This window comes from Odocoileus virginianus, chromosome 4 (genome assembly GCF_023699985.2).
Source record: "Odocoileus virginianus isolate 20LAN1187 ecotype Illinois chromosome 4, Ovbor_1.2, whole genome shotgun sequence".
NCBI classification, from domain to species: Eukaryota; Metazoa; Chordata; class Mammalia; order Artiodactyla; family Cervidae; genus Odocoileus; species Odocoileus virginianus.
The window spans coordinates 22,876,525-22,902,935 of NC_069677.1; the positions used below are offsets into that span (position 1 = coordinate 22,876,525).

General features: G+C 47.3%; 1 protein-coding gene and 1 long non-coding RNA gene across 4 annotated transcripts in view; one reads left to right on the forward strand and one right to left on the reverse strand.

The window, feature by feature from the left end:
* Positions 1 to 2,322: 2,322 nt before the first annotated feature.
* LOC139034743 (uncharacterized) lies at positions 2,323 to 24,178 on the reverse strand. 2 transcript variants are annotated; one of them, XR_011487262.1, is made up of 6 exons: positions 24,081 to 24,178; positions 23,574 to 23,663; positions 23,213 to 23,347; positions 7,190 to 7,293; positions 6,454 to 6,607; positions 2,323 to 3,549 (listed from the first exon to the last, which is right to left on the reverse strand). It is a non-coding gene; the product is annotated as an uncharacterized lncRNA (long non-coding RNA). The 2 variants fall into 2 exon arrangements; XR_011487263.1 differs by having other exon boundaries at positions 23,213 to 23,350.
* Positions 24,178 to 26,411, forward strand: part of DGKG (diacylglycerol kinase gamma) — a 210,574-nt gene continuing 208,340 nt past the window's right edge. For both annotated transcript variants that reach the window (XM_070466271.1, XM_070466272.1), the window contains exon 1: positions 24,178 to 24,566. The gene's annotated coding sequence lies outside the window, so the exon portion shown is untranslated. The remainder of the gene's footprint in view (positions 24,567 to 26,411) is intronic.

A 26,411-nucleotide genomic window follows, 5' to 3' on the forward strand; every position in this document is an offset into this window, starting at 1 on the left:
GTGAGCTAGCTCCCTATATACGAACCTTTAAGTTGTGAACTTTCAAAGATGCGAATGTGCCCCAGCATGCCAGTTGTTGTACTGTACTACTGTACTTTTCAAGGTACTGTGCTGTAAGATTTAAAATGTTTTATTTTTGTTTGTTTTTATGTATTATTTGTATGAAAAATACTATAAACCTATTATAGTACAGTACTATATATTGTGTTAGTTGGGTAACTAGGCTAATTCTGTTGGATTTATAAACAAGTTAGATTTATAAACGTGCTCTCAGAACAGAGCTCATTGGTATGTAGGGGACTTACTGTACTAGCAATACTGTGACTCAGGAAAGAGTCAGTGGTGTGCCCAATCTAAGGGTGATGTGGAAACCAAACAGAAGAATGAGCTGCTAAGACACAGTTGGGAATTGCTGAAAGAGGTTACAGGAGGAAGTGGCAAACTGGCTGAATGGTTCAGTTCAGCTCAGTTCAGTTGCTCAGTTGTGTCCGACTCTTTGTGACCCCATGGACTGCAGCACACCAGGCCTCCCTGTCCATCACCAACTCCCGGAGTTTACCCAAACTCATGTCCATTGAGTCAGTGATGCCATCCAACCATCTCATCCTCTGTCGTCTCCTTATCCTGCCACCTTCAATCTTTCCCAGCATCAGGGTCTTTTCAAATGCATCAGTTCTTCACATCAGGTGGCCAAAGTATTGGAGTTTCAGCTTCAACATCAGTCCTTCCAATGAACACCCAGGACTGATCTCCTTTAGGATGGACTGGTTGGATCTCCTTGCAGTCCAAGGGACTTTCAAAAGTCTTCTCCAACACCATAGTTCAAAAGCATCAATTCTTTGGCCCTCAGCTTTCTTTATAGTCCAACTCTCACATCCATACATGACTACTGGAAAAACTGTGGCTTTGACTAGATGGACCTTTGTTGGCAAAGTAATGTCTTTGCTTTTTAATAAACTGTCTAGGTTGGTCATAACTTTTCTTCCAAGGAGCAAGGGTCTTTCAATTTCATGGCTACAATCACCATCTACAGTGATTTTGGAGCCCCCCAAAATAAAGTCTGTCACTGTTTCTACTGTTTCCCCATCTATTTGCCGTGAAGTGATGGGACCAGAAGCCATGATCTTGGTTTTCTGAATGTTTAGTTTTAAGCCAACTTCTTCAGTCTCCTCTGAATGGTTACTGATAATTAAAAATAATCGCCATGTATTAGGAAACTACTAATGTCCCAGGTACAGTTATATACTTTATCTTCTTAATCGTCATGACAACCTATCTAACAGGCTTGCACATAAAGAAACTGAGTCTCAAAGGAATAAGTGACTTACTTAAGTTCACACAACAAGCAAGTGACAAAAATGTAGTCAAACTCAGGCAGTAGACCGCAGTCCTTCCGTTTCTACCATGCTCCACTGCCAATATGGGGATAGAGGGTATCTGCTGGGACATCTTTTATACAGTATTCAGCATGGGCTGCAGATGCCTGGGCCTGGCTGGTTTGGTGGTCCACACTAGTAGAGACTCATGACCCATTCCAGAGGTTGTAGAGAAATAATGCTCTTGTCCTCCCATGGCCTATTTCTGACTTTTGATCACTGCTTGTGTCATTGCACTGTACTGGGATGGAGTTTCCTTCTATACATTATTCAACAACAAAATTCATTGTCTCTGTTGTAGCCTTAAGAAGAACTTCTTAAAGTTGAGAAATGTGGCCTTTCCCAAGTCAGTCACTACAAGAAAAGGCAGTAAACTGAGAAAGTGGAAGAAAGGATTCCCTGTTGCTCTAGGGATTTTTCCTTCACTCTCATGAGGCATCTAAGAGCATGGATTTCTAAGGTAGGACTCTTCTTGGATCCTGGATGGCACCCAGTAGATAAAGAATGAATGAAACCCAGAGCCACAATCTAAAGTCCAAGGAGTATCTTGAGAACCAGATTATCTAGTTGTAAATCACTCTCAGTGCTTATTTTCCTTCTACTGTCTGTGAAAACTGCATGAAGAACTGCTTAAACACCCAAGTCTGCCCTCTGCTCTATCGAGGAGCTTTTAGGAGAAAGACTTGTTACAGCATTAAAGAGGGGTAACACCCTGAACGTAACACCATGAAAGGTCAATCTTTGGAAATGAGAGTTGGGTTGTATTGTCCTGCCTTTCTCCTCGTGGAGAATCTCCCTCCCTGGTCAGCCTTGCAGAGAGTGCCACTTAGAAGCTTTTTGACTGCAAGGAACAGAACATGTTGCTTAAACAATAGGGAAATGTGTTATCTAAAATAAAGGGAGGCTAGGGGTACAGTAGGCTCCAGGCATGGTGCAAATCACACATCAGTGATGGTATCAGACACACAGGTTCTTTCTGCTGCCACCCTCAGCTGTCCTCAGTGTCAGCTCCTACCCAAAACTGGTTTCCCTTGTGGTTTTAAGATGGCAGCTAATGGTAATCAGGACTACATGTCTTGTGAATATCAAGAAGTATGATGCTTCCTCAAGCATGGACTGTAATTCCTTACACTTCCCATATCTGGACCAGTAACAGATGCCAGTGAAATGCCACAGCTGGTAATGGGTAATGGGTAGATAGAATCAGGATTCAGTTGGAAAGTTCAGTTAGTAACCGACAGAATCTGCTTCAGAGAGTCTGGATATTATTTTATTTTATCATCAGTTCAGTTCAGTCACTCAGTCATGTCCAACTCTCTGTGACCCCATGAACCGCAGCATGCCAGGCCTCCCTGTCCATCACCAACTCCCGGAGTTTACCCAAACTCATGTCCATCGAGTCAGTGATGCCATCCAACCATCTCATCCTCTGTCATCCCCTTCTCCTCCTGCCTTGAATCTTTCCCAGAATCAGGGTCCTTCCAAATGAATCAGCTCTTTTCAAAGTCAGTGTAAGGTCTTTTCAAATCAGTCATCAGGTGGCCAAAGTGTTGGACTTTCAGCTTCAACATCAGTCCTTCCAATGAACAACGAGGACTGATTTCCTTTAGGATGGACTGGTTGGATCTCCTTGCAGTCCAAGGGACTCTCAAGAGTCTTCTCCAACACCACAGTTCAATAGCATCAATTATTTGGCCCTCAGCTTTCTTTATAGTCCAACTTCTCACATCCATACATGACTACTGGAAAAACCATAGCCTTGACTAGACAGACCTTTGTTGACAAAGTAATGTCTCTGTTTTTAATATGCTATCTAGGTTTGTCATAACTTTCCTTCCAAAGAGTAAGCATCTTTTAATTTCATGGCTGCAATTACCATCTGCAGTGATTTTGGAGCCCCCCCAAATTAAGTCTTTCACTGTTTCCATTGTTTCCCCATCTATTTGCCGTGAAGTGATGGGACCGGATGCCATGATCTTAATTTTCTGAACATTGAGCTCTAAGCCAACTTCTTCACTCTCCTCTTTCACTTTCATCAAGGGGCTCTTTAGTTCTTCTTCACTTTCTGCCATAAGGGTGGTGTCATCTGCATATCTGAGGTTATTGATATTTCTCCTGGCAATCTTGATTCCAGCTTGTGCTTCTTCCAGCCCAGCGTTTCTCATGATGTACTCTGCATATAAGTTAAATAATCAGGGTGACAATATACAGCCTTGACATACACCTTTTCCTATTTGGAACCAGTCTGTTGTTCCATATTCTGTGCCACTTTCTATATTTTATCATAGGAAGTGGCAATTTCCTTAAAACTGGCCTTTGCTTCTGAGATTTACTAGAATTTGGGAGCCTTTATATTGAGTGGAGTAGGAGTAGGAAATGGCAACCTATTCCTGTATTCTAGCCTGGAAAATCCCATGGATAGAGAGCCTAGTGGGCTACAGTCCATGGGGTCACAGAGTTGGACATGACTGGGTGACTGAGGACGCAGCACACTCCTCATACCCAGACTGAGAGCAGGATGAGATTGCAGGTACACCACTGCCAGGTACACAGAGCCCAGGCCTCATGCCACAGATAACATTCTGTTTATGGCTAATCTCTGAGTCACTATCCAGAGTTTCAAGGGGCTGCAGCTGCCAAGGGCTGACCCCATCCTCCTGGAGGCAACTAGAATAAAGAAGAAACCCTTAAAATAGTGTCTGCGGGAACTTCTAGATACCAACACATGCCACTGTCTTATGCAAACCTGTCCAGGCAGAGGTTTTACAGCCTATGGTCCTAGGAAGCTATATTCATGGTCTGTCAGTATCGAGTTGGGCCCTTTGCTTCCCGGAGGCCACTGAAGATTTCAGTTGACCTTTTCCCTGCACTGCAGTTAATACGGCCTTAATAAAACTAAAGAGATTCCATATCTGGAACCCCAGCCCACATTCCCTTCATTAAATGCTCATTTTCTAAGTACCTCTCAAGAACCAGGCACCAAGAAGGGATGATACTTGCATGCTCTTCTATCTTCCTGCTCCAGAGATTATCACTAACCCCATGCAAGGAAGTAAGGGGATCATATCAAAGGCAGACACTTCCATGAATCTTTGATGTGGGAGTTACTGCTAGGAGCAGTGAGGTGGTGGGTAGAAGAATGCATGGAATATGAGCTGTACATGCTTTTATGGGGAAGGGGTTCTGTGGAGCATAATAAATGACAGGAGTCATTCTGGGTGAGAGGCTACCCTAAAACAGTCTTGAAAACAGATACTCGCCAAGGGAGGCCTACATGTCATACTAGTTAATATAGGTCATTGAGAGAAGAGGTTTCCTTTACAAATATTCCAGGTGAGAGGGCTGCTCAGACTCAACAGAAGGGAAGCCCCGTGTTGACTGGGGGACCGTGGAGAGCTGCTGTCAAGGCCACTCTTTGTGACTCTTCATCTGGCGTGCTCTCATGTCAGAGAGGCAAAAACATATTGATCTTCCTCTGGAGTGGTTCCTCAGTGACTGAGTCAGCAGAAAGGCTGCCAGCACCACGAAGCAGTCTAGATCAGGATGGCGGAGGTGGGCAGGTGGCATGTTAAGTACACACTCCATTCTGTGTACACTGGTTTTTAAAAACAAACAGCATGAACTTCTGTAGAAACTGTATACGTGTGTATGTGCAGGGCTGGGGGGCGGGGGAGGTGTGCGCCTATCAGAGGAAATGTGCTACATTTTGTGGATCTGCACTGTTTCTATCAAAGCTTCAAAAATTAAGGTGGGGTGTCAGGGCCCTGTGACCTTGTCACCTAGGAATGGTGGACACTGGCTGTGTCTGGCAGGATTCTGGTCTGGGTGGCCAACCAGAGCCAAGTGGCCCCCTGGACTGGACAGGCCGGGAGGGAACTATGGCGTTTTCCTTCTCCCCATGGCAGTGGGCCATCCTGAGACCATGTGAATAGCAGTTTGGTATTCTGGGAAGAAACGTACCCTCCACCAGTGATGGGCCTGGAGCCTCCCCTGTGGGCACCGGCTCCTTATACTTTGAGAAGTTCAACTTACCCTAAACTTAGAGGGTAAACCTCCATCCCTGGAAGGCCACCACTACTTCTACCTTTATGCCTGCTGCCTCCTCTGAAATCAGCTCCCCTCCATCTTTAACTACCATGACGAGTACTACTGCCATCCGATCACCTCCATTCCTCCTCCACCACCACCTTCATCTCCAACCACCATCACCACTTCCTCTGCCACCATCACTGGCCACCACCAGCTCCTCTACCACCAGCCACGCCATCACTACCACCTTCATTGTCACCAACAAGCCACCAGCTCCTCTGCTACTGTCGTCACCATCCTCCCTACCCCCTCCAGATCACCAGCACTGTCACCACTATTACCAAAACCAAACCACTTCGTGACCACAACCACCACATACTCTGGGTGTTTACAGCGCAAGCCTGTGCACCATTGGGCCCACACCCCACTTGCTACTATGTCTTATGATTCTTCCCTTTGTAAAAATTCTCACATTCTATGAATCTCCAAGCACAGACTAGAAAATGTCTAGTGACTAGAACTTTGATGAGTCAGGGATTTGGATTAAGTGACCAACCAACTCTTTTCCAGCTCCAAGATTCTTTGGTAGGTGTGTGTGTCTGTCTGATTATGTTTGCAACACTCATCCATGCCCATAGGCATGGAGGCAGACAGTTCAGTCTGGTATTCATCCATCTTTCCAGGAGAGTTTCTGACAGAGCCTAGATTTCGAGTTTGTACCAGAAGACAGGCATGATGACCACCATACACGTGTAAGCCCCACTAAGTTCACGCCATTTGACACTGCCTTATAAACCAGTGATGTGTCCTGGGAACTCTGGTTCATGGGAAAGCTTGGGAGCTGCAAGGCATACAGGAAGAGTCAACATGGAGAATTAGAAAAGACTGGCGTTAAAGATTATTGAGGTCTCCCACTCACTGAATGACCTTAGGTAAATCACTTTTCTCTCTCTCAGCTTCAACTTCCTCTCCCTGTAAATGGACGTAATTTTACCCATGTCCTGGTATTATTGAGGGGGTTAAAAGAAAAGACAACATGTGACAGTACCTGATGCCAGGCTGGAACACAAGGGTGCTGGCTCCTCCCATCACTGCCCCACTGCCCTGACTCCCTGCAGCCCTCCGTCACTTGGGGAGCACCATCCCTGGTCCTGTCCTCTGAGACAGTGGGCTTCCTGTTCCCACTTCCATCTCAAATGGCTCTGAAGAAAGAACACAGTGATCCTGCAAAATGTCACTGAGTCAGAAGCTCTGCAGCTTTGCCAGCAGTCTGGGGGAGAGGACTTCAGAGCAGCTACAGGGAGAGAGAGAGAGGACACAGTCCTGGGCTGAGCTCCCGCTGCAGATGGACACCAGGGCTTCCGTCTTTCTGCCCCTTTAATGTGGGCACATCACATACCACACACACACAGGCCAATCTCACTGTGGGGGCAGAGGACAAGGGCCAGCAGGGAATGGGATCAGAGCCCCTGAAAGCTGGAACCGGTGCCTGCAGGGTTTGACAGATGCATTTGTCCAAATGACTGCCCGGGGGGTGCCTTCCACCATAGCCTCACCCGCGAGCATACAGATTAACAGGCTGACAGCCTCCCTGCCAGGCCCCCTCAGCGGGTTTTGTTGCTGCGCTTCTCTCCTGGCTGTGTCTCCCACCAGCCTTTAGCCCAGGTCTCTCTCTCTCTCCTTCCCCTTGGTCTCAGCAATAAGCGCAGGTCAGGGGGCCGTGTAAGCTCAGGCTGGGGCTCGGGAGCCCTTGAGAGATGATGGCTTGCTGACAGTGACCTCACCTCTGTCCCAGCTGCTGGCACTGTCCTCGAAAGCCCAGGGTCACCTCCCAGAAGCTGAGCCAGAGAGCCAGTTGGGTCTGCATCTTCCGCAGTCATGGTGTTTCCTGGAAAGTACATTTTTATTTTCTTCTTAGCTTACAAGACCCTTCATGGGAATAAATTCCAACCAAATTCTGGGGTCCATGTGTTGGCATCCAATGGGAGTGGAGTCTTCACTAAACCCCTGAGCCTGGGACTTGATCTCTACTCTGCCACATAAGGCTAAATGACTTTGGGGAAGTGATTTATCCCTTTCTTTATGCCTTTCTACCTTAATCTGTAAAAATAGTAATAAATAATGATATCTGTTAGAGAGTTGTTGGAAATTTAAATGAGATTATTTAAATGAGAGTTATTTTCTGGCACTTGAAGATTTCCCAGTGTTCTACAAATGTTACCTAACACTGCTCTTACTACAACTGCCGCTATCACTACAGTTATTGTCACTACCAGTAAAGCTTGTTGGAAGAGCTATCCCCAGTCTCAAAGTTGGAATCAGCTTTAGTTACCATTTAATTCACACCTACTATGTGAATACTCGGTTGGGTACCTTTGCTGACATTAATGAGTATGACCCTCACAATTAGACTGTGCAGTAGGCCATACCATTTTTCTCCCATTTAATGAAAAGCTTCAGCAATAAGCATGGTGGTTTCTCAAGATCCCAAGGACAATGAGAGTAGGGAAGGGAACTTTGCATATTCTTGGTCCAGGCATTTATCTAGTTATTTATGACTTGCTTCCGTACAAAGAAGAGCTGAGGTCATGTGCCAGACAGCAGAGTGCCCTAGAAAGTATCAGTTCAAAAGCATCAAAACTTGTGAGCCCTGGGTTGAAATCCCAGGTCCATCACTTACTAGTGAAATGACTTGGGAATGTTATATAAAACTTTTCTGAGCTTCAGTTTCTCCCACCCACTGAATCTGATCTGCAGCCTGAGAGACAGTCATTAATATCCCCACTTTTCTGTTGAGCAAATCAAGATTCAGAGATGTTGATATTTTACAAAGTTTACAAAATTATTAGATAAGTAAAAAACAGAGCCAGATACTGGCTCCAATCTGAAATTTGATCTGATTTCAAATTCCAACTTATTCTGAGCTATCTAAATGGTGCCCTTCCCAAGCACAAAGCTGGGATTCAAACAGTACAGTTCTTCCTATTACTGTCATTTTTCTAGGGGCATTGGGCTTAAAGGGAAGACATACCAGACATGCTAATTCCCCCATTTGCACTCAGTGCTCCCAATGACTAAGAATCTCGAGCCCTTCTTTCAAAGATAATTAAAACTTACACTGCCATCCAAATGAAAAAGAAGAAGATGGGCTAGTGGAAAGTGAGGCAGCCTGGATTGTAGTTTCAGTTACGGGTTTGCTTTTCCTTCATCCCCCGTTCCATGTACCACTGGAGTCTGACGTCTGCCCCAACACACCATGGGAAAACACTCTCCCAAGGTCATCAGAGATCTGGTGGTCAATTTCATGGGCCTTTAATTTTTTTTTTTCCCCATCATGTAGTACCAAATACACACAAACAAGCTGCTACACAAAAGCACCGTGGGAGATGATTCAAGGTTTAAAAGGTTCCAGGCCTCATACAGAGTATACAGTCTGTGGTGGGGAATGGTGAGAAGAAAAATAAGCAGAATGCAAAGCAAACATGAGACACAGAAGCACAGATAGCTCTGGGTGTTGGCCTTACCTGTCCTCCCTCCCACTTCCCGCTCCTCACCCTACCCATCCTCCACTCCCACAAATGAAGCTCCCTGCCCCCCACCACCCTCAAAAACCACTTCCCATCCAGCATCTCCCTAATTACACCCTGATCACTCACTGACCACTCTGATGACCTTCAAAACCAGCACGTTCAAAGCCACAGTCACTATTCCTGCCACCAGCAGCCGTTTCCTGGTGAAATGCAGAAAAATTCACCCTTAACACCTTTCTCTCCCTCACCCCCCAAATTTAATCAGTCTCCCAAATCCTTTCAAATCTGCCTCCTGGATAGCCCTTGAACACAGCTGCTTTTCTCATCTCTACAGTCACTTGTTTAATTCAGACCACCCTGCCTCTTGCCTGGAGTGTTCAGTCAGCTGATCACCTTCAGCTCTTTAGCCCGTCTCTCATCTGCTGCCCACACTTTATAAGAGTGATCTTTGTAATGGCAAAAGTTGATCTTATACATTCCATGTTAAAAATCCCCTTGTCTTCAGCATAAAAATCCAAACTCTTATGCCTGGTCTGCAATGCAATACTTTTCCAGGCCTAATCCCGTGTTCTCTCTCAACCCTTTTTATCTCCACCACCTAATATGGTCCATAATTCAAATGATTGAATAGTGTTTCATCCAAGCCAGAGTACTTACGAGAGTGAAAAGAGGCCCTAGTCATAATTAACCTGAGGCACACTGGGATTCCCCAGGGTGAACTGATACATTTGGTCATCCAACCCATAATGGCCATCTCAGATGCCAAATCTACATAAATTTTTCTCTCTTCTCTAGAGATAATGGGCAACTTCTCTGTATCCCTTGGCTCCCAGCTCTTCTTTGTAATCCAAGCCTAAATATAGGCCCTGACCAGCCTCCAGATTGTTTGACTACCCTTAAGTCAGGGGACCAGCATGGTCTCATCAGGGATGTCAGTGGGTGTTGCCTCAGGGCATGGCACATGGCCACTCACATGTTCATAGTCACTCACTGCAGCCAGGCCTGTGGGTGGGGACTCCCTTAGAAGCGCCGGGGGAGGAGAGAGAGAAGAGGAGGAGGAGGAAGGAAAGAGACCAAGATCAGGCAGCTTCGAATCCCTGGTTCCAGCTGTTCGTGAAGGCCATCCATCTCCCCGTTCTTTCTTCAGTTTGGTGACTTAAGAGGCGTGGGTTGGTTTTCGGCCATTTAATAACAGACTCTTGACGATGCAGAACCACCATGGATGGGTCAGACCCTTCTTCCCCAAGACCTATATCGCATGTTGGAAGACAACGCCTGGGTCCCCTGCCCCTGGGTCATTCCTGCTTGGCAGCACAGCACAATCCACTGCACTCTGCATCCCTAGAGCTCGGAAGAGCCCATCAGACGCCGCCTAGAGCTTTGCTTTTCCTTCACTGTTGGGCTTCTCTGTAAGGTTTCCTTGGAACAAAAGATTCTACAGCTTTAAAAGATCTGCAGATGATTGCCCTGACTTTTACAGCAGAATCCATGTTGTTCATTGTTCTATCATCAGTGTTTACAATAGACCATGCATACAGTGGCATCAATAAATGCTAGACAAATGAATACATTATTGGGATCAAGTTCTTTTACTCCCTGCTCTCCTCTGAAGGCACTGTCCTCTGAGTTACCTAGACCTGTCATCTTCCACACTTTAAAAACACCCTCCCCTTCCCTGGGAACATTTGCCTGGAGGTGACAGGCCTAGACTGGACCCTACCAAGTTCCCACCCACCCTGTCCTACCTTCCCCAGTACAACCAACCCATCAGCTGGCTAACGTGGAGGATGTCCTTTCTCCCCAGCTGGATGTTCTTCCTTCTCTCTTTCAGATCCCGCTGTGCTGTTGTTCAGTACTGGAAACAGCAGAAATCACTTCAGAAAGGAAGCCAGCTGGTTCATTAGTCTGATTAAACTCAAGCAATGGGGACTGAATACAGCTCACATGATGAATAGTGTGCCTTCTCCTTGGCCACAGTGAGTTTTGAAGTGATTATTAATTTGGGGGCTCAGTCACCCCTCATATCTGCAAAATCATATGGGTCAGAAAGAAAGGAGAGGCCTATGGCCAGATGATGTCAGGACTTTCCGGGCAGGAGGGGTTCCGTCTCCCCTCTCTCCCATACCGCAGGCCTGGCAAACTCCACAAAGTATGCCAGGCTGCCCAAAGTCTGTCAAAAACACCCTGGTCTTCACTGACGGTGAGACTTGTCTCTAAAGTTAGATTTTGCTACTTATTAGCTGTGAGATTCGAGACTCAGATTCTTCCCCTGGGAAAGAAAGGTATAAAATATATTTTTAGGGGCATGGCAAGGACCAGTAACTACTTAAAGCTCCTAATGTAGTGCTTCAGAACATCTGGAGTGTAGACAGGAGTGGGCAGAGGTGAGATATGAGTCAGAACAAGCAAAGTAGGAACCAAGTCACAAAAGGTCTTAAAAGATGGGGAAAGGAATTTACGATCTTATGTTAAAAGTATTGGGGAAATTGTTAAAAAAAAAAAGAAAAATCACAGGAGAGTGACATGAGCAGATCTGCATTTTGGGAAGCTCTCTCTGGCTTCAGGGCAGTAGGTATGGATTGGATTGGTACTAGATGGTAGCGGGAAGATGGCTGGGATAGTCATCCTAGAAGAGAGGATGGGAGTCTAAAGGCAGGGAGTGGAGTCATAAGGAATCTGCTCTCTGGCAGCAGGTTTGGAAATCAGTGAGTAAGCAAGACAAACAAACTGTCATTGCTGAGGGACTGAAGATGGGAGGGGGCGCTGGAAAGGGAAAGTCCAACTGATCCTGAGGTTTCTGGCTTGGGTAGCTTTGCAGAGAGTGGGAGCCAATCTCTATGGAAAAGACTGCAAATGGAAAAGCAAATTTATGGAACACAAAGAGACACGCTGAGTCTGGGACATGCTGAGTTGGAATTAATAGTCTGCATGTTCCATTTAATGCCATAGAATCTGATATTTAGGAGTATACAATTAGACCCAGTCTAAAAAGATCACCTCCCAGGCTCTATCTTTAGGGAGATGAACAGCCACATGCAATTCTGTACTTAAACATAATGAAATGTTCTGTTTTAAAAAAACAAATTATTATGGGTGATGAAAAGTGGATACTGTACAACATGGAATGGAGGGGATTATGTTGGTGGGAATGTGGACTGGCGCAGCCACTATGGAGAACAGTGTGGCGGTTCATTTAAAAACTAAAAATAGAACCATCATATGACCTAGAAATCCCACTTGTGGGCATATTCCTGGAGAAAACCATAATTCCCAAAGATACATACATCCCAAGGTTCATAGCAGCAGTATTACGATAGTCAGGACACAGAAGCAAACTAAATGTCCACCAACTGAGAAATAGATAAGGAAGATGTGACACATATATACAATGGAACATTACTCAGCTATAAATAGGAACAAAATTGTGCCATTTGCAGAGATGTGGATGAACCTAGAGACTGTCACACACAGTAAAGTAAGTCAGAAAGAGAAAAACAAATATTGTATGTTAACAGGCTTCCCTGGTAGTTTAGTTGGTAAAGAATCTGCCTGCAATGCAGGAGACCCTGATTCGATTCCTGGGTTGGGAAGATCTGCTGCAGAAGGGATAGGCCTATGTGTATGTGGAATCCAGAAAAAGTGTACAGATGAACTTATTGGCAAAGCAGAAATAGAGACACAGACATAGAAAACAAATGTACGGACACCAAGAGGGGAAAGGTGGGGTGGGATGAATTGGGAGATTGGGACTGACATATATATACTAGTATATGTAAAACAGATAACTAAAGAGAATCTAAAAATAAAATAAAAATAAATAATAAAATAAAAATAAATTCAAGTGGGAAAACAATAAATGAATAAATGGATAGGAGAGAAAAAAAAATGGACCTCAAATGTGCCTTCAGAAGATGGGTCATGTAATGGAAAAAGCACAGCTTTTGGAGCATCACAGTCTCAGGTTCAAACCCCAGGTGTAAGCGTGGCTGTGTGACACTGACCCAGTCATGCAGGCTCTCTGAAACTGTTTCTTCAGCTGTGAAATGTATGGTAGAATAATCGTTTCTTTGCATGGCCCAGAACGGGGAGTGGTACACGGAAAGCAATGGGTTTATTTCAGTTGTTACCACTGTGATTGCCTCCATCACTCTCCTTCCAGCTGCGCTTGGGCTGGTTCTCTCTGCTTCCCAACCACAGGGACAACTCTGCATCCCTGTAAGGACCCAGACCTGAAGGACCCTCTCTGACCACAGCCCAGGGGGACACTGCCTGCAAGACATCCCCTGGGCACATCTTCACTGAACAAGATCAAGACACCCCTCTTGGTTTGTGAAAAAGTGTGGTTTGGCCTCATCTTCCCTGGAGTTTGAAGACATCTGGTGATCATGAGGGCTTCTCTGGTAGTTCAGCTTGTGAAGAATCCACCTGCAATGCAGGAGACCCTGGTTCAATTCCTGGGTCTGGAAGATCCCCTGGAGGAGGCGATGGCAACCCACTCCAGTATTCCTGCCTGGAAAATCCCCATGGACAGAGAGAGAAGCCTGGTGGGCTACAGTCCATTTGGTCACAAAGAGTAGGACACGAGCAGTGAGGTGAAAGGAGCCTGGGTCCCCATGTCTGACAGAGCCGTACCTGCCTTCTGCCCACCGCCACTCCAGCTCTGTGACCTTGGGCACCTCATTTAACTCCCCAGAGCATCTGGGTCTGGCGCCCCTTGAAGGGCTACTGTGAGGATGAAATGACACAACCCATGGGAGAATGCTGGCACACGACGTGGGTTTCCCTCTCTCCTTTCCCTTCTTCTCAATATCTTTGAGACTCTAGACAAGACCAGAAATTAAATATGAAACTGCATAGGGCTAAAAGTTATAAATCAATCTCTTAAATGACTATTAAATCTAATTGTCAGCAGAAGAGAACAGAAAAACCAGCATCCAGAATCCAACAAAATAAGCTGACTCTGACTTTGTGGATGGATGGAGAACTGGCTGAGCTCCTGTTCTCATCACCTCTTTTTTTGATCCTGCAGAGATGAGGTAACACCAATACCCAGGCTGAGGAAGAAAATCTCCAAATATATTTATGTTTTGAGTTTAATACAAGAAGCAGACAGTCACCTAGAACAAGGTAGCACAATGATGCTTACGCAGCAACTCAGGCTTTGGAGCTCACTTTGGGAACTTTTCTCCATCCCCACTCACCACTCAGAAAGAAGCAAAAGTAAATAGCATACAGGGCGTCCCAGGTGACTTAATGGTAAAGAATCTGCCTGCAAATGTAGGAGATGCAGGTTGGATCCCTGGGTCAGGAAGATGCCTGGGAGGAGGAAATGGCAACCCACTCTAGTATTCTTGCCTGAAAAATTCCATGGACAGAGGAGCCTGGTGGGCTATAGTCCATGCAGTTGCAAAGAGTTGGGCATGACTGAGCGCACATGCAAACAGCACATTTCTGCTGTTTATGTCTATACTAAATGATCATGAAAAGATCATAGAGTTGAAGTCCAAGCTTCTATCAATGTTAATGATCAAGGATAAGACAGTAGAGAAATCCAAGCTCACAGTATGCGCTTCAAGCCTTGCCTTGAGACCTAAGAAGGAAGACACAAGTTTGCCATGCTTTGACATGATATTTCTGGCAGGGGACAGGGGCGCGGAAATATCCGAGAAGAGCTGGGTGAGCAGAAGTCTCTGCCTTTTTAGCTTCACCACCCTTAGCAGACCTGTTATCAGAATCCAGCTTCTTGGTTCTCAACACAGTGGCACACCCCATCACTCCTGGAGACTTGCTTGGGCTTCTGTTGAGAGGCCCAATGGAGGGCAGGGGTCACTCTGAGGGTCCAAAGGGAGTATTCACCCAGAAGCCTGGAGAGGTAAAGGTAGGAAGGTAGGCATACCACCCACACAGTAGAACCAGAAACTGAGCCGAGTCTCTTCCTCACCCCTGTGTTAGTTTCTACAACGTGTGACGTATAGGAGGGCCAGCTAGGTGCTAGGAAACATTTGACAACCAGTGCTGGTGGCGCTGGGGCAAAGCTGCCTGACTTACAGCATTTGCAGATTGCAGTGGTATAAATACTCCCACTGTGACTGATTTCAACTACTAACATGATGTCGCTGAGCAGAGAACTGGGAAGAGATGCACACCATTGTCTCAAGCACACTACTAGTTAGGGCCCTGGGACCACCCCTGCTTGCAGTTGTCAATAGGTCCCACGTGTCACAGAAGGACAGATGGAATGCCCTGGCTAGCTCTGAAGACACAGATAAGGGATCATCACCTACCTCCGAGAAGTCTCCTTATTGTCCTCCTCCACCCACAGACCTCAGCTGAATGCCTCTCTCTTCCAGATCATTTGTGAGGTTGTGGTGTCATCAGCTGTCCACATGTCAGTCCTCTCATTAAACACAGGCCCATTCTTCATTTCCAATACCCCCAGCACCTAGCAGAGTCTCTGCAAAAAGGCTTGTAAAGAGCGTTCAGTTACTAAATATGTATTGGATGGACACCAGAATGAATGATCAGTGAATGTACCAGGGAGGAAAGGAGGAAGAACACAGAAACTGTCATCAAGCATCTGCAGAGATGCTCTATATAAAAGGGATATATTTTATTCTTACAGATACCACGGCAAAATTGGGACCAAGAGGGAGTGGCAAGAATATGTGTTTAGAGTCCCTTTGAAAAAATAAACAGAGCTCCCAGCCCCTACAAAGTCATAGAATGCAGGGTCCTTCTGGTCTTCACCCTCTCAGTTAGCATCTCCTGCCCTTCACCCACTTAAAATATGGCCCTGGTCTATTCTCTCTGCCTCCAGCCTGCCCTGACACCCTAGCACAGTGTTTTTACTGTTGTCACAAATATCGGGGGAACATCTGCTGGTGTGCATGGCTCAGCCAGTATAGATGGGGATCACTAAAAGCAATGGAATATCTCCTCCCAGTATATAGAAGGAGAAGAAGAACTCCTGGTGGGTGCGTGGAATTTTTCTCATCCTTCCACCACTAACTGCTTGACTCTTCCCTTTAGACCTTAACCCCACAGCACCCTTCTCAACACCAACTCCTTTTCTGCATGCTTGCTCTGTTATCTCCAACTTGTGACCCCATGAACTATTCCTGACAAGAATACTGGAGCTGGTTGCCATTTCCTCTTCCAGGGGATCTCTCTGACCCAGAGATCAAACCCACATCTCCTGTGTCTCCTGCATCGCAGGTGGATTCCTTACTGCTGAGTCACCGGGGAAGCCCATTCCTTCCCTGGGTGGTTGGCAAATTTTGCTTCACTACTAGACTCAGCCCCATGAGGACAGACAGCAAGACTTCTGTCTGAATCCCCAGGGCCTAGCAAAACATCTGTACACTGAAGTGCCCAGGAAGCATTTGTTAAATGAAGAAAAGCACAAATGAGAAAAAAAGTCCATTTCCTACACCTGTAGTTTATATATCCCAAATTGGCAAAGCTCCTAGGAACACCTAGAAACAATCTGCAGATCAAGAAAGCTATGAAGCTAGCCAGAGTTCTGAGAGAAGGCAATCTGGGAAAACCCAGAGTCTCCCAATTCACATCTTTCTAGGGCTAACTGTAAAAATCTTTTTCTCAGAGACAAATAACTACAAAAATCATAAAATACAGTCAGTTCCCTACTTAGGAACATGTTGTGTTCTGAAAGTCTATTTATGAAATTGTTGTTTGAAATTCAGAATATACTTTTTCATAGAACCATGTTAAGTAACTGACAATGTAGTTATAACTGGTGATATTTGTAAAGAAAAATAATAGGAAGCAATAAAGCTATTCTGGGAAGGGAACTTTTTCTTTTAAACATCATGAAATAGACATAAGCAATGTGTCAAACTATATAACAGCCTTTGGACCAGGGGAAATATTGGGAAACAATAAAAGGAAAATTTGAATGGTTTCTCTTTATTATGGATGCTAATAATTTTAGAAAATGGCAGTTTCATTGGGAACAGCTGCAGTGGAAAGGGATCCCTGACAGGAGCCAGGCTGTGGTGCTCAGATTTCAGGGTCCAGGTGAGTCACCTGCAGGATGTGTTTGAAGTGCAAATTTCTGGCTTCTGTCCCCAATGAGGCAGATTGGCTGGGTCTGAGGTAGAGCCTAACTCTTTGTAATCCATGGATTGTAGCCTGCCAGGCTCCTCTGTCCATGGGGATTCTCCAGGCAAGAATACTGGAGTGGGTTGTCATGCCCTCCTCTAGGGGATCTTCCCAACCCAGGGATCGAACCCAGGTCTCCCACGCTGAAGGTAGATTCTTTATGGCCTGAACCACCAGGAAGGTAGAGCCCAGTAATATGCATTTTAACAAGCACTCAGGAGAGTCTGAGTCTAAACTATGATCTGAGGACCATACCCGGAGGACTGCCAGACGGAGGGGAAGGAACATCACATCAGCTGACTTAGGTCTGTCTCCCGAGTGTCTCTCTGGTACACAGCCCCTTGCCCCAGCCCCTTCTTTCTCTTCCTGTTTCCCTTCATCAGTGGAAGAAGGCAACCAGGGACTACCTGTCACTTCACAAGATATGTAAGGGTTTAGGGTTAAGAGAACATGTCAGAGAGATGAAAGAAACTATCAGTACTTCCCTGCCAATACAAACAAAACAAAGCTGATGCTCAGTCGTGCCCGACTCTTTGTGACCCCATGGACTGTAGCCCTCCAGGTTCCTCTGTCCTTGGGATTTCCCAGGCAAGAATACTGGAGCGGGTTGTCATTTCCTACTCCAGGGGATCTTCTCCATCCAGGGATCAAACCCTCTTCTCCCACATTGGCAGATAGATTCTTTACCACTGAACCACCTGGGAAGTCCCCAATTAAACTCCCTGTAGATTGGGATTAATAACATCTCCTTTATAGAATTAATGTATGTGTGTCTGTATAAAGTGCTAGATACATAAGTGTTTAACAAGTGGTTATTTATTCGTGTTATCATAGTGCTCTACAACTACTGATAATTGGAGAAGCAGGACAGTATCAAAAAATACAACAAGGCAACAAAAAACCAGTTTTATATCATACAGTTCACTTTGTTCACAAGTGCTAAAGGATGAAAATTCAGGCAAGTACAGTGTGGGAGAGACACTCCAAGGAAGCAGAGAGATGCTCACCAAGGGTTCTGGTTTCTGGTACAGGCTCCACAGCTTACTACCTGGGTGACCTCGAGCAATCAAGTCTCCAGTGTAAAGTGATGCTGACAGCACCCTCCCGTGGCTCGCGGGAGGGTTAACATATGAGTCCACACAGTGTCTGTCACACGATAAGTGCTCAGTGGCTGGTAGCTTTTTAGAAGATTTGAAGGTGGGGATCAACTTTCCCTCAGTGGTAGAATCTCAGGGCCAACAAGGAGGTCTTCTCTAAATCTGTCTTCATTAAACTCAATCCAATATTATTGATCTCCTACTATGCACAATACTTTCCCTGAGTGATAGGAAGATGATTAAGATGAGTCTAAGGAGGATCAATTGCCGTCCCAGGGATGAGGCAGGGGAGTGGGTATGAAGCACATGCAGGTAACCGTTATAGGAGGCAGCCTGTTGTTAAGTACTAGGGTAAATGTTATCTAAATCTCAATGGGAGTAGAGGATTGAGAAAAAGTAACTTCAGCAGTGTGCATTTAAAAGGTGGCCCCAGGTGGCTCAGTGGTAAAGAATCCACCTGCCAAGCAGGAGACACTGGTTCAGTCCCTGGAGGAGGGCATGGCAACCCACTCCAGTATTCTTGCCTGGGAAATCCCATGGACAGAGGAGCCTGGCAGACTACAGTCCATGGGGTCACAGAATTGGACACAAATGAGTACCTGAGCACACACACGGTAGAGAGAGAGAAAAAAGGCAGCTCTTCCTGCCAGGGGAGGAGCCCGAGTAGGATACAGAAAGGGTGGGTCCAAGGCGTGTTGGGATGATGAAGCCAATCAGTGTGTGGACTGTCCTTGAAAGGCTTACCAGAAGTGGAAGCGATGAGTAAGCTGGGACCATTTCATGGAGGACCTCACATGCCAGTTTAGGGAATATCAAGGTTATTCTTAAGCAGGAACAACAATAATTCATTGAGAACTTATGTGACTGACACTGTTAATTTTTTAATAGATGTTTCTTCTAAACTCTGTTAAAACCTATGCACTATATGTCCTTTTTACGAGTGAGGAATCTGAGGCCACGAAAGCTTTTAAGCAGAGGGAGGGCTTTGGGGTATCTGCTTTTGGAAAGTAATTCCGGCATCAGCAGATTTGGAGAATGGGTGAGAGGGGCCAGCACTTAGGAACCCCCTAATTTCTAACGTATTGTGCCACTTTATCCCCCTAAACTGGTTAACAAGAGATAAAGAGGTGACTAGTATTTCTAAAAATGGACTGATTCTCTCAAAAATTGTGTGAGTTGGACAGGCTTTGAAGCACATGGTCATTTATGGAATTGGAAGCTTTTTCTCCCTGTGGTTCTTCCCAGGGGTCCCCAGAAAAGCTTCCCCTTTTGGGACAGCAGTGAAGAATTCCACAGCAGTGTCTTCTGACCAGACACAGCAGAAAACAGATCCGGAGTAATGTGGGTGAACCAAAATTAGCCTCTTTACAAGCTCATTAAAAAGCATGAAGTGAAGCATCCATTGCCCAAAATACAACAGGAAGTGAACAGGCTTCTCTCTTTGTCTCTGCGTCCTCATGCTTCTCCTCTCTTCCCCCCACCGGCCCTCTCATGACAGGCAACAATCAAAGCAGGATCTTGGATGGGGGGTTTCTCCTCCCTTTTCAAGTAAATCCAATCAAAATTCCTCCGAAATCCACTGTGACACTGCAGAATTCTAGGTAGGGGGCAAAGTCCAGCCAACTCCTTTATTAAGTTTTTATGTTAAAATATTACCATCCTTAGCAGCATGGAGACAGTCGCTGACCCAAATTGTTGCTTCCTAGGAAGCCGACGAGTAAATAATATAACTGGGGATTTTGTTGTTGTTTTGTGTGTGTGTGTGTGTGTGTGTGTGTTTTAAATAGTGTGTATTACAGTAACTGACTACCTAATAACTATTCAAGTTTTGCATAGCAGTTCTAAATACACAAAGCATTTCCACATATTCTTCATTTAATTTAATGATTAATTCTTCATTTAATCATTACCCTACCCAGTGGTACAGGTATTGCTAGTTCCATTTTACAGAAGAGGAAACTGAGGCTAGAGACAAAGACCCAGGTTTTCCAACTCCATCTGGATGGTCTGCTTATTACTCTTAACCTCATGGTTTCTCTCCTGTGCTTTCCCCCAAGCTTATCAGTTGTTACTATGGTTATTTTCCAAGCCAGCCTTGAGGAGGTGATCCACCCCAGTTATGAAGCAGTACATACAAGTTGTTCAGTTGACAATACTTCCTTAACACAGTAGCAGAGACAGAAAAGGTTGTAGACACCATTTCCAACCTCCTTCTCTTACCAATAAGAAAATGGAGGCCTGCAGATGGGGTGACCTGCCTACACTCCCAGGGCTGGATCCACATAACCTGTTCCTGGCAAAACCTCTGTCCCCATCCACAGCATCACAATTTCTCCCAAGCACACCCTTCACAGCCAAAGCAGAGAGAAAAGCGAAGTCAGGGCTTGGTAAATATCTGTTCCCATCTTGTACCTATTTGATAAAATGGAAAGAGCTTACTAATTATGAAATCACAAAATACTGGGTGGAAGGCAGCTTGGAGAGACTCTAGCATAATTTTTTTTTTTTTTAATTTTGTAGGTGAGAAAAGTGAGGCCGAGAAAAATGAAGTAAACTGAGCCTCCCCAAGCAGGGACTTGATTGAAGCCAGGGGGCCTGGCTAGATTCTCTGACCCTTCCTCCATGGCCTCAGCTATGCACAGCGTCACGTGCAGTTCACTCAGCTTGTCAGAGACGGTCCAACTTAAAAATTTCCAGACACAGGTACCTGACTCAGCCCCAGCTTTGCCTTGGCAATAGAGATCAGGCGTCAGCTGCCGGCTTGGATGATGTGTTCCCAGAGCAACATGGCGAGCGTGAGCTGCCAACACTGAAGTCTCAGGGAATGTAAAGTGTTGAGCCAGTTAAACATCCAAAAATGCCCCGTCTCTCAGAAACAAAGGTGACTCATCACAATGCCTGGCCATGAATAGGAACGGCATTGGAGTGGCCAAGCTCATGCTCAGAGGTCTCCTGCTGCCCAGCCTCCAGCCCTGGGTTCTCCTCTCCACTGGGAAGCCCCATCTTCCCCTCTCGGAAACCTCCCTGGATTCTTAAAGTGTGGAGGAGGTCTCCCTTCTCACGCCCTGAGAATCTGCTCTATACTACTTGACACTTAATTTTACACTGTCTTTCATTGCCTCTTAATCGCTTTGAGTGTTTGTTTTATAGCCTACATGGGTTGCAAATGCTCTGAGGGGAGGAAGTAAGCTTCCTCCTCCATACCCGGTAGCCCAAGAGCAGAGACATGCTCAGGCTCACAGCTACTCCTGACTTCAGTCTCTTTCTACTTCACCTGCATTTGCGCTTTCAGCAAACACTCAATAAACCCTCGCTTGTTTCACTGGGGCTTCAATCTCTTCAAAGACGGATGAGCTCAGCAGCCAGGGCCTCTGTCAGCCCACACCAAGCCTCTCTGCAAATTAGAGAAAAGGCAGGACATGTGGCTCTGCTGAACTGTGCAGCTAGGCTGGTGGGGCCTGGGCTTCAGCCCCTCACTTGGCACCCTGGATACCTGATTCCTCATGGGGGCAGCAACACGATGTCTCTGCCGCCTGACCCTCCCTGACTCTCCATTCTGATGAAAAAACCTTACTCGGGGAAGCTAGCATCAAAGGCATCCCAGCCCCTTACCCGTGAAAACCAAACCAAGAACAACAAGAAGCGCACAGCTTCCATAGCTCCTCAATACTCATGCCCTGAAGGCTACACTTAGGAAATCTTTCCAACATGGAGAAATAACTTTCTTTCTTCTACTGAAGGCCCCAAACTCACTATGAGTAGTCCTCCTCCTCTGCCTTTGCTTTCCTTCTGCCTAGATTGTCCTTGTCCTGCTTATCTGTGTGTCAGATCCCTACTCTCCTCTCACATCCCAGGCCAAACCTCCCCTCCCCTGTGATGCCTCAATCAGCATAACTGTCCTTCTCTGCTCTTCTTCCCACCTCCGGCCCCCTGCCTTCCGCATTGCTTCAATCTCTTCTACAACACTTTTCCTTCATGTTATTTGCATGGAACCCAGGAACCAGCTGTCTTCTGCCCACACAGGCTTCTCCGTACTCACCCTGTATCAACCCAGATGCTGAACTCAGCACCAGCCTGCATTCCCCAAAGGAATCCACTCACAAAATAGGGGACAACTGTCTTTACAAATGATTTATCTCATAGGAAGGGTAGAGAACAGGGACCTCATAGTGAACACCCTCCCTCCTAGCAAAGTACTTACTCATCTTTGCAAGCATTCCTGTTCTCCAAATCCTTGCTTGGCAGCCCTGTTCTGGGAGTTTCTCTCTTATTACTCTTCCTCAGTGCACTGCACTCCCAGCCAAACGTCTGCATTCTGTCTCTGCATGTCTTCCCCATTCCTCCCACCCAGCTTATTTCCTTCCTGTTCAAATAGGCAGAACAACTCAACGTTGCCCCAACCCCTACCTACAAGCATGCACCCCTCCTAGATCCATCATGATGCCCAAATACAAGTCCTCTCTCAGTTTCCCCTTCTTTGGAAAGAATACAGATTAGAGAGAACAAGAATGTTTTCTTGTGACACATGTGTGTGCACACACGTGTTTTCCTCCACAGAGAATGTGGCTCAGAAGGCAAGGATTTTGTCTCCCATATCCACCCAACCTAGCAGAGTGAAAATATATACAGTAAGCCTGAGACCAGCCTTCTCTATCAGGGACAGGGACAGTTCTAAGCCCTTTCTGTCTCTTAGGTCCTCTTTCTTCCCAAGTAAGGCTCAGGACTAGAGTCAAGGGGAAGTGCCCGACAACACAGCAGGAGCTTAATAGACAGTCATGAAATGAATGAGTCAGGGACTAAAAGGGAAACAAGAAAATATAAAAGACCTTTGAGAGCCCCCTCACCAGGATTATTTCATTCTAACCAAAGGGAACTTAAAGAACCAAGCCAGGACAAGAGAGAGTAGATGATTGGTGAACGGTCAGATGAAGTATGAACACAAGGTTCTTGGTATTGGCACTGCCTTCACTACCATGTGAAACCATGGGGAAATCTCTGAGCTTCAATTTCTCATGTACCCCATTGGCTTGCCTGCAGATGGCCCGATATGGACACTGACCTCAGGGTCTTCAGTGCTGCCTGACACTCATGTTTGAGGCTTCTTCCCCAAATGCCCAGACACCCAGGGCCCCTTGGTATCTCAGCATCATCAGAAAGCTTCTTGGCTGCAGTCCTGACCCGGGACCTTCACTGCCTGCTGGCAGAAAAGAATTCTCAGTTGTGGAAACTGGAAAACTCTACATATTTTACAGATGAGAGGCCAAACTCTGGATGACTTTAAATGTGGTGTGAAATGGACAGACACACCCTGCTGGTGTGACATGCCTAAGACAGTGTCCTCTCCACCACCATCACCCCATACAGACCCGCACGTCATGGAAAGAGCAGTGTCTTGGCCAATGCTGGCCTTCATTCCTTACCCCTCTCTTCCAGGCCCTTTTCTGTGCTTTTCTACATCTTTAAAGTAAGAAGTGGTCTATCTGCTGTGAAGGAAAACAGCCCGTGGTCACCTAAAAGTAAAGGAGAAAGGAAATTAAGCCTCAGTCCTAAGACCTGATCCAGCGATCAGAGCCCAATTCGGTGGGCTGTGATGGTCCCCCTACATCTTCGATGGGGGAAATTTTTTCAGGTGGAACAGTCACCAATCCCCTGCCCCTGAAATGCGCCCTCGGGCAGGGGCAATGATTTAGATGCTAGATAGAGTGTCTAGGAAACGGAGATAATTTGTTGACTTTTCATTTTTTGTTTTTCTCTGACTTGGTCGAGAGAGTGAGACAGCCGAGGCCCTGGCTAAGCTATAGGTATTTGTCAAATAGTTGTCCCTGTCCCCTGAGTCACCTGGCCTTGGGCCTCTCTCTGCGCAGCCCACCACTGCTGCAGCCTAAACCCCTCAGCCTCTAACTCCTCCTCCCAGACCGAAGCCCTACCAGTGAGAAGTGCCCGAACCACCGAAGAGCCGCGGGTTCGCTCTGAGCCCACCCGCATTCACGCGCGTGTGCACGCGCGGGTGGATTGCGTGTGTGCGCGCGCACGCGGGTGTGTGGCGGGGGCGGGCTCTGCGCCCAGGGGCAGGGCTCCGCCGTGAGAGTGGCAGCCGGACTTGCCCGCTGCGAGGGGCAGGGCGCCGCAGTGCCGTAGTAGCGGGCCGCCGAGACGCACCGCTCCGGAGCCGCGGGGACCTGGGCGGGCAGAGACCCCCGCGCCGCCTAACCCCAACCGGGCCGCCGGAGCTCCTGCGGCGCCCACCAGAGCTCCATCCCCCTCCCCGGGAGGGCTGCGCGGGCGGGCAGACGCCCAGACGCCAGCCTCGGTCCCCTTTCAGTCTCTCGGTTCCTCTTTCCTCCCAAGTAAGGGAATAAGCCCCGAGGAAGGAGCGCGCCGGAGAACCGCGCAACCAAGTGTTGCTTGCAGAGGTAAGACGTGGCCCGCGCGGCGGAGGGGGCTCGGGCTGAGGACGCGAGCTGCAGCAAGTTGGAAAAGGGGGCCAAAGCGGGAGCCGGTCCCGTGGCCAGGGGAGGGAGCTGCAGCCGAGGCCACGGCGCCCCCCCCCCCCCCCGACGATACCACCTGCCACACAGCCCCCGCAGGAGGAGATGCCCCCCTGGCAGTGTGAGGGCACTGGGAGCCGCCCAGGGTGGGGCACCGGCTTCCTCTTTGCTTGGGAGGACCTTCCTAACCTCAAAGGTGTGCGGGCGGGAGGCGGCCTGGCTCCACGTAGGGTGCTGAAGCAACTGGTCAGATTTCGCCCCTTCTAGACTTACCTTTGTATCCAGTTCGCGCCCCAGAGTGCAGAAGGGCAGCAAAGAGCGGGGACACTTTTTCTAACGTCTGGCCGCCAAACCTCTGACCGTCCCGCAGGGTTCCGGGACTTTGGGGTGGTGGGGGACATCACCAAGCCCCGGTGCTGGGGGAGCGTAAAGGGAAGCTGAAGAGAACGCGGAGACCTTGACAAATAGAAGCTACGGAAGGAGAGGAGGGTCAGGGAGGTCGGGTTGACCTGTTTAGTTTCGGACTCAAAAGATGTTTGTGCATGTGCGTGCATTTAGGATCACCTGTGGGGCTTTCGAAAACTCCACCAGTCCACTCGCCCTGCACATTCAGAGATTTTCTTCCTCTGGACGAGTGGACTAGAATTTGAGGAGGGGGGCTGTGGAGTTCGAAAAAGCCCTACAGGTGATTCCGTTGCGCTGCCCTCATCCGCGCCATCGCTGCAGCGGGAAGCACGAGACAGGAGCGAAGAGGCAGCTCCCAGGTGTGAGCAATCCAGGTGCGGGACTCAGAGTGGTGGGCGAGACCTTCCCGCATCCCCCCTCTCTCCCCGCGGAAGGGCAGGAGGGTCTGCGGCACGCGCGGTGATTTGTGGCTGCGCCGCAGTGGCGCGCGGGAGAGCTGCGAACCTGCGGGCGCGCTCGCAGGCGGGCTCGGGGCGGCTGTCTTCTCCTGCTTCATTAGCATACGATGACCTCGCGGTCCCGAGGCGGCCCTGAGAGGGCTGTTCGTCCTTTTTCTTTTCGGGACTTGGGGTAACGCGCTTTGGTTAGGGAGGTGTGGACCAGAAAACATCACTGATGAGGGGCAGCGGTCAGAACACAGGGCTTGGGTTCGAAAGGGGGAGATGACGCTGTTACCTCGGTGCCTGGGAGTTTTTGTTTAAAAAAACAGCCCCCCCAAAGTCACTTGCTGGAGCACAGGGTACCCCTCGTTGTCAACGAAGGGTATTAGATCACAGGGGGCAAATGTCATCAGTATTTGGTCACCCACGCACACATACTTTGTGCTCCTCTCATTTCAGAGCTTTGTCTTAAGGTGGGAGAGGACTTAGTCTAGTTTAAAAGGGCTGTGTTTGTCTGGTTCTGAAAATTATAGTCATCAAATAAAGGGCTGCCATTAATCTAACCTTCCTACTATACCTTCCATCCCTGTCTTTAGGGATCACCCTTAATGTTTAGGAATAGCACTGGTAGGCGTTATTACAAGCTTTTTTTTTTTTTCTGGGAGGGGGGTGGAAGTGGGGAGCAAGCAGAAGAGTCTCTCCTGTCTTACAGTTTCTTGTCAGTGTTTGGTTCAGACCAACCAAGACATGGGGAAATAATGATAAACAATCAGAGCATCTTGGAATCTAGACTTTCAGAGATAGGAAAAACTAAGGACATCTGTTCCAACTCCCCCTCAGATCTCCCAGAGCACCTTCAACAGGTGGGGGTGGATGCCACCAACGTTGCACTCCTAGAGGTCCCAGCTGTGAACGCCTGAGGCTC